The following is an 8,450-nucleotide window of genomic DNA, read 5'->3' on the forward strand; positions in this document are numbered from 1 at the left end:
GATAACCTTTCTTTTTTTTTTTTTTTTGTCTTTGGCCTCTACTCATCTCTTTAACTCATTTTATTTAATCATGTTCATTTCACTCCGGGAATTATTGACAATTCTCTTCCCATGCAGTGCTCTTTGCCTTGGCCCTCCTTCATATCCTGGGGCCTATGTCCTTCTTCTGTCTGGTTGGTTTGTACTTCAGCTTAAGCACTGTTCTTTTTAGAAGGCTTCCTTGAGTCCTATTTTAACTATCCCTACGCTTTTAGCATATCCACTATTCACTGGAATGTAATTGGCCATTTTTACTCTGCTACTTCCTAGATAATGCTTAGAATTTCCATATAATCATTTTTCCTGTATATTCTTTAAGGGTTTTTACCAGATATGTGGCAGTAATTAAACTACTTAAATTTTCAGTATTTCAGTTTCTCCATTGTGAGTTGGGAATACAATAAGAAATATTTAAATCTGACTTCGGTTATCAGTTCACTGGATTAGTCATCACCCTCTGTTCCCTCTGTGAGATTTAAGGACTGATGCTCATGGCTAGCTGAAATCTAGAGGCTACCAGCCCCTCCCTATTGTACTCTTTGCATGTTTGCTCCTACTAGTAGGATGTTGATCCATAGTAGTTCCAGACTTGTTTATATCTGTAATTACACAAGTGAATTAAATATTATGTTAACGACATAAATTTGAATGCAACCAGAAAGTAGCTTTATTCCTTATAATGAATACTGATTTGGATAGCTAATGATGAATGTGAAACTTGGAGAGTATTCTTAAAAGTTAATCGCTAAAACACAATGCTCTCGGATTAGATATGGGCAAGGCAATTGAGTAACTGGAGAGAAATTATAGATTAGAAGATTTCTTCACACAGATTGCTTTGTAGGCATCTTTAAGTTCTTATTTCACTTCAAAGTAATTGTAATTGGGAATCAATCAGCAGCGGATGTTTTATGGATGCGGCTTATGCTCACTCAGAACTTCACATGGTCATTGAGCGCGCAAACTATGATGACATGCAAAGGTTTTAGCACACGTCACATATGGCTATTCTCCATCTCAATATGACCTCAACCATTCAGTCGATAGAAAGAGGAACTAGTTGTACATGGGAACTTTAAATCACCGTAATATTTTCAGGGACTTCTCAAACCCTTTATGAACCACCAGACAGAACATCTGTGGGGTATCTATTGAATGTGAAGGTTCCTCACAGACCTGTTCATGTCTTTTTTAAGTATGCAGACAATAGGAATGGAGGCAGAGTGCCAGGAAAGATGGCCTGTAATAGAGGAAGAAAAGGAACATAAAACTTTGTTTAATCTTCCCAAATTTATCAGTGAATAGCAGAGATTCAGAAATAGTCTTACTGTGTCATTGAATTCCCTGATCCTCTCATGAGGTAGTTTGTACACACACACACACACACACACACACACACGTATGCACGCACGCACGCGCACACACAAATACAGTAGTATCACATGTTGATTCTCTCTTCTTGTGGCTAATCTCATAAATATGGATTTAGTATTTAGAAGTAGCCAGATTCATTTTGAGTGGAGGTCTTTTAACATTTGAATTAAAATGAGATCAAGTGCCGGATTTCTGTACTCCTTCAGAGGTTTACACTGGTTAACTGGGTAGTTGAAAATTGACTCTGTTGGAAATGACCCAAATCACACCAGACAGTTTCTCATTTATAACTGTGTCCTGGTGAATGGCAATTCCCATCCACTTTTAAAACAGCTTCCTGCCGCCCATTTTGTGGTTAGTATAACCCCGCCCCAGTTCTCTTTTCAGTTTTCCTGGTTTTTTGTTTTTTTTTTTTCTCCTTCTGGCAAGTGTGAGACTTTCTTATCTTGAGTGTTGGCAAGGGCAATGACTCACCGATAAAAAGTAATAGAGGTGCTAAGCTGTCAGTTTTAACATCCCAGGGCAAGAATGAAAGCTAAACACTCAGTACTTGCTTTATCATTACAATGAATGACACAGTTTGTGTAAGTGTGAACTGTGAAAAGGGAAAAGAGATAAGGCAAAGGAGGAAGAAAAGCACAAAAATCCCCAGATAATGATGCCAAAAGCAAATGTTGCTGTACTCTGTAACCTAACCATATCTTTTCCCATTCATTAAGGCATTTTAGAAGAAATAGATAACCCCCCTTTCTCACAAAAAGTGCAGTGCTTTGCTTAGAGAACAGGAGACTAAACTCTTAACTTTATAAAAGCCACACTATGAACATGTCTTAACTCTTCAGGAAATATTTAGAAAAATGAAGATAGCCACCCATCTGTTTCTCTCAAGTTGGCCAACCGTGCGATATTACTGTAATTGAAAGCAAACAATGTTATCTGAACATTCTATTCATTTAACCACAGATTACACATATGCTGTCTTTTATTTTACCCATTTCTCAAGTCACCCGCTGCGAATAATATGTGCTCTGAGGAAAATTCATATTGTGGACAAAACTGGATACCCTGGAAATCACCTAGGTGCCAGCCTGGAGCCATTGGGAGCTGGGAGCCCTGAGGTGGGGGTGGGGAATGGGTGAAGGCTCAGGGCTGTGACCTCCACTAGATTCTCCTCAGAGGTGTGTCCTTCCCCAGCAATAGATCCTTTCAGTGGACTCCATTCCTTTAAGAGTCTTCAAGATGAGTTCTCTTCTTTCAGTGTCTGTTCTCTTCTTTTTCTGTTACCAGCAGTAATACTAAGACTCCACTGGAAATCTCAACAAACAAAAAATAGCCCACCCTGTCAGAAATGCAGAAATCCAAATGCTTGAGAATTTGTTACAGACGTTGCAAGGTAGAAGTCTGACAGGGAGGTCATACACGCTGCAGCTCTGGCGTACCATACCTCATCACATTGGCCTGTAAACCAGGTGAAGAATGACACGTTGCTGAACAGTAGTGTGGCATTACTACAAAGTCCTGCATAGATTCTAGTTCCTGTGGCTTAACTCCCAAGTTGCTGTTTTCTGATAATATTTCAGGGAAGTAAAGTGAATTCACTATAGAAACATTCTCCCGCTGGGATTTTTGACCAATGGGCTTTTGGAATTAAGGAAACCCTCAACTATTTGTCCTGAGGAAAATAATATTTGATTTTAAAATGGAAACCAACAACAAAAAATATTTTATAACCTTAATATAAGAGCCTTAATCTATGTGTATGACAGTGCACTATACATACCCTGAGATTTTTAATAGGTCTTTTATTATGCCATCTCAAAAAGTTACTGAATGACTCAATTTGTTATGATTTATGTTGTGAGGTCAAAAAGAATCATTAGGCATATTTACTAAAAAGACTCATATATCCCTCCTGGGAGCTTTTCTACAGAATATTTTTCTTCCACTTCTTGCATGAACAGTTGGCCTATACACTATTCTAAGAATTAATTTGCATTTCCAAAACGTGAGAGCACTCATAAATGAATTATTTATAGCTTTTATTTATGCTTTCATCCTCTTACACATTTGATGTTTACTCAAGTCTATCAGATGATTAAGGTGTGTCATGAATATTCTCTAAAATCAAGTCCCCTACATTAAAAAGTCTGTTTCTGTTCTGAAATATAAGGATTCCTATTAAGCTACAGTGTTTACTATATCATTACTCGTAAGTGTTTTCAAATAGAGAATGAAGAAGAATTTTGGTCATATGGGGTCAGTGTTAGCATGACACCATGCTTCTGTCATAGTAAAGACAGAACAAATACTTTCCTGCTAAAATCTTAAGTTTTTAGCCCAAAGCTGTATACATTTCTGTTATGTTTATAAACACATATAGCAGGATTCCCTCAGAAACAGTGACATTGCTTATCTGCTTGCCTCGGGCCCAACCATGTCTGCAGCAGGCAGCCTCCTCCACTCCCGTGACAATTGTTTCAGACTTGAACACCTTCTTCAGTCAGAGCATTTGTCCTTACAGCCCACACAAATACATCCCTCCTGTTCTCTTGTTGTCATTGGAGCTTTTCTGCTGCTTCTGGGCAAAATAGAAGCTATTCCCAGAAAGATTCCTTAGGTTTTCTCTTTGCAAATTAAATAATTACAATTCTTTCTAACTCTTTCTCACAAGCACTACCCTTCCTCTATCTAACACCCTCATGAGGATCAAAAACGTCTGTTTTCTGGTTGTGTTACATAGGTGAGTATGGCAAAATAGAAGTAAGAGATTCCTGGGACTCCACAGCTGGGGCTACTCAACCTTTGTCAAGCTTTCGCTATTCTTACAATTTTCAAAACATTTGCTCTGTATTAACTCATTTATTACCTACCACCACCGTGTGTGGTGTCATCCCCATGTGGCAGATAAGGAAACAGAGGTATGGAGATGCTAAGGAATTTGCCTATGTCAGAGTTGGAATTCCAACCCAGTTAATCTTACTCCATGCTGTACCCTCTTAACCACTATGCTACACTGCTTTCCACTAGAGTCAGAAGAAGCAAGTTTCCAAGGTTTTCCAAAATGCTCCAGAGAAGGGGTATCCAATTGGTAGACTGGGATCATAAGGGGAAGCATGCATGGAATTTTCCTGGTAATTCTTGAAGATGATTGACTGCAGTCACTGTTTCTCCTTTCCCTCCCTCCTTCTTCCTTCCTTTCTTCATTGATCCAAGTTGTCTTATGCAGATGTATAAATCAGTCACCTTACATTCTGATCATAAAGGTTAATATCGCTACCTAGTATTAGAGTGCTCCTTGAGATGTAACCATTACAGATTAACTGTATGTGCTCAGGCAAGACAGTCCCGTAAAGTTCTCTTCTGTAATGTCCGTACCCCCTCACCTCCAGGAGTGTTGCATAAAGTGTCATTGGCATTTTAGAGCCCGTGTTCTATAAAAGTACATGGGGCTTGCAGGAGAACCTAGGTGGCTGGTAATCAGAAGAGGGAAAAGATGCAGAAAGGGAGACAGGTTTGGCTTTCTTTACAATTTTGTCTAGGGCTGCACCTAATTAGGGGAACCATGAATGGGATACATTTGTCCAAAAAGCCCAGAGAAAGGAAATATTAATACTAGAGATTCTATTTCAGCTGTTGAGATGCTTTACATGTGGTAGCAGAATTTTCTTTTAGCTTTTGGTTTATTAGCTAATGCTCATTTTTATGCTTTTCTAACTCTTGTACAGGAGAATTGTTCTTAAAGTGTACCAAACTGACTGGTTTTGAATTCTAGTTTCCCAAACAGCTTTTTTTTTTTTTTTTTTTTTTTTTTAAGGTAAACATTCAAGTCCTTTGTCCCAGGAACATCTCTTGCTTTCTATAGAGGCTCAAGATCTCACAGTCTTTCTCACATTCAAAGATACAACTCAAGTTATGAGAGTAATTTTTATTATCTTCATTTGCACTTACTAAGCCATATATCACTATGATACATAGTTTCTATTATGAGTAATAGAGTAGACATTGGGAAAATGAACTTACTGGAGTTTTGATAAAAATCTTTATTTTCTAATAGTGTAAGAAAAAGTGCTAGGGACACAAGTTCCCTTGGGTTAAAAGTTGTAAATTCATTTTTTAATATTTATTATCATCTAATATTAAGAGCTCTCATCTACGATTTTATGAGTTTGTACACAAAACTAATTCATATAATAGTATATTGTTTTTTCCAGGTATTTCTTAAAAATGTTAGGAAGATAAAATTTATTTCAATAGTTTTTCCGAGAACATTAAATTATTTAATCCAGTGGTAAAATTTTGACAAGCCAAGACCTATCTTAAAACCAGGAATTTGGAGACAATCTTTATTTCAGCTAATGAGAGTATACCATAGGAAGTTAATGAAAACATGAATAATTAATTACAGTAAATGCCGATGGATCTGTCCCAAAATGATTCATAGCATTAGAAGTTGATGAGCATTTTCCTGAGGTTTGTGATTATTCATTGAAATTGATATGCTTGTAAAAGGAACAATAAAATGTACTATATTTTTTTCCTTGTAATTTTGGGTCTTTTCCTATAGTTTTAATGAGAGTACATGCTAAATGTCTCAAGGTGAGGGTACAATTCTCCATCTTGTTAGTAATTATACTTGACTTCTTATGATCCAAGACGAGAATGTTGGAAACAAAATTATGCATAATTTGAACATACTGATTGCAGTCACAAAAGCTCTTTCTAAAATTTTTGCCATAGGCAAAAAAAAATTTAAATCAGCTTTTATAAAATCACTCAAATGTAGCATGCTTGCCTCCATTAAAAATAACTAAAATATCCTAAGGCAATCCATATTTGGTAACTATAGTTACTTCTTTAAGATTTGTTTTATGTGTGACTAGATCTGAAATTAAGAGCAATCTGTTTCTTAAAACTCTGATATTTAAAAAAAATAAAGGGTTAGGTCAGAGAATCTTTAAAATATCTCTCATCTTTTGTCATCCTTAATTATAAAAGTTTATATTGAATATGACTCCTCTGTGTACTACTAGAAGGCACAGGATAAAACAAAAATACTGATAGATGGTAGTGCTTCTCCAAGGGTGATCAGTATAACTTTAGCATCAGACCCAGAGAAGAAAGGCTTAATAAACAAAAAGCCCATTCGGCTCCTTTCTCAACTTACTGAATCAGAAATTCTATAGATGGGTTCTGGGGAATCTGCATTTTAACACACCTTCCAAAGTTTGGGAATCTGCAAGTTGCTACTCTGTAATTGTGGGGGACCAATTCTCCTATTACCATGTAGCCTTTTTATAGTTTCATTACATGGGTGATGAAACCATTACCATGAATGCATGAAACTCCTCTCTCTTCCTACTCTGCCCTTTTGAATACATTGATGAGTCTTATGGAGTATGAAAAAGGATACTATGATTCTATCTTGAATAATCATGGTTGCCTAGAACCACTATGGAAATCTGGCCAGAAAAGAGGCATACTTTCCCATATATTTACATGGAGAAGGAGGATACATTCTATGGTGCCAAGCAATAGATCTTTGTATGATATGTAATGATAAATAATATGCTGCTATACAGACCAATTTGTACAATGAGCCAGCACTGAAATATCATGTATCTCAACAGGCCACACTATTCAGTGATCTATTTATGCTAAAGGCAAAAGAAGAAGGTCTTAAATAAAAGTTATGGAAAATCTAGAGATCAGGAATTTCCTGAGTATATTTCTGTAACACTTGTCAGGTGTGTGTGTGTGTGTGTGTGTGTGTGTGTGTGTAGCTTCCCTATGATGTGAGCTCCTTGCATCTTGGAGGCCAGGAGCTGTCTTAATGATGGTGTGATCTGCCATTTCAGCTAGTGGCACCACCTCTTCCACAGTCATTAGAATTTTCCTCCTCTCTTCTCTTTCTCTCGCAGTTTACAACTCGCCTCCCACATCAGCAAGTCTTGTCAATTCTATTTTCAAAATATCTGCTGATTCTCACCAGTTTCTACACCTTTATTCCCATGACCCAATTCTAGCTATCATTGTCTTTCTCCTGGATTCGTAGAAAAACCTCTCACCCAATCTCTGATGCCACTCTTGAGTTCCTATAATCAGTTGTCCACAAAGCAGTCCAGACCTTCTTAAACATAAACCAGACTCCTCTCCAGACTCCTCTGCTCTGGCCAATCTGTAGATTCTCTCACACTTGAAATTAAATCCAAAGTTTTCACCAGGGTGTTGTCTGTAAGGCCCCAACCTTGTCTCCCACCCCTCTGCTCTGATTTGTACCTCTCTCCTTCTGGCAACACCATACGTGGTCTCCTTCCTCCTATTTCTGGAACATGCCAAGGTTATTCTCACCTGAGGACAGTTTCAGTTGCTGTTCATTCAGCCAGGCCTGGACTGTGCTTCCTTGATCACCCCCTAGTTCATTCTCGCCTCATTAAGGACTTTGCTCAAATTTCACCTCCCAGAGAAACTTCCCTTACACAGCTTCAAAATAACCTCCCTCTCCTCCCTCCCTGCCCCTAGGTAAGCTCTAGTTCTTGGCCTGCTGTTTCATTGCCTTGTATTATCACTACCTGAAATTACATTATATATGTTTTTTATATTCTTTCATTCTTTCTTCCCTTCTTTCTCCTTCCTTCCTCCCTCCCTCTCTTTCTTTTTTCTTCCTCCTTCCCTTTCTTTTTTCTTCCTCCCTCCCTCTCTCTTTCTCTCTTTCTTTTTCTTTCTTTCTTTCTTCTTTCTTTCTTTCTTTTTTTTTTCTTTTCTTTTCTTTTCTTTTCTTTTCTTTTCTTTTCTTTTCTTTTCTTTTCTTTCTTTTCTTTCGTCTTTCTTTCCTCTTTTGTCTTTCACCAGAAGGTAAGCCCTTTGGCCAAATGGGAACTTGGTCCTGTTTACCACTGAAACTCTATGCTTAGAATATGTCTGGTGTGGCATAGTAATGAGTGAAGCATCACTAAATATCTGTATCCCCAGAGCAATCACATAATCAGAGGTTTATATAATGGGGCTGAGGCTCTCACAGAATGGCTATTAGAAGCTTT

The sequence above is a fragment of the Crocuta crocuta genome, unplaced genomic scaffold (assembly GCF_008692635.1).
Source record: "Crocuta crocuta isolate KB4526 unplaced genomic scaffold, BGI_CrCroc_1.0 scaffold549, whole genome shotgun sequence".
NCBI lineage: Eukaryota > Metazoa > Chordata > Mammalia > Carnivora > Hyaenidae > Crocuta > Crocuta crocuta.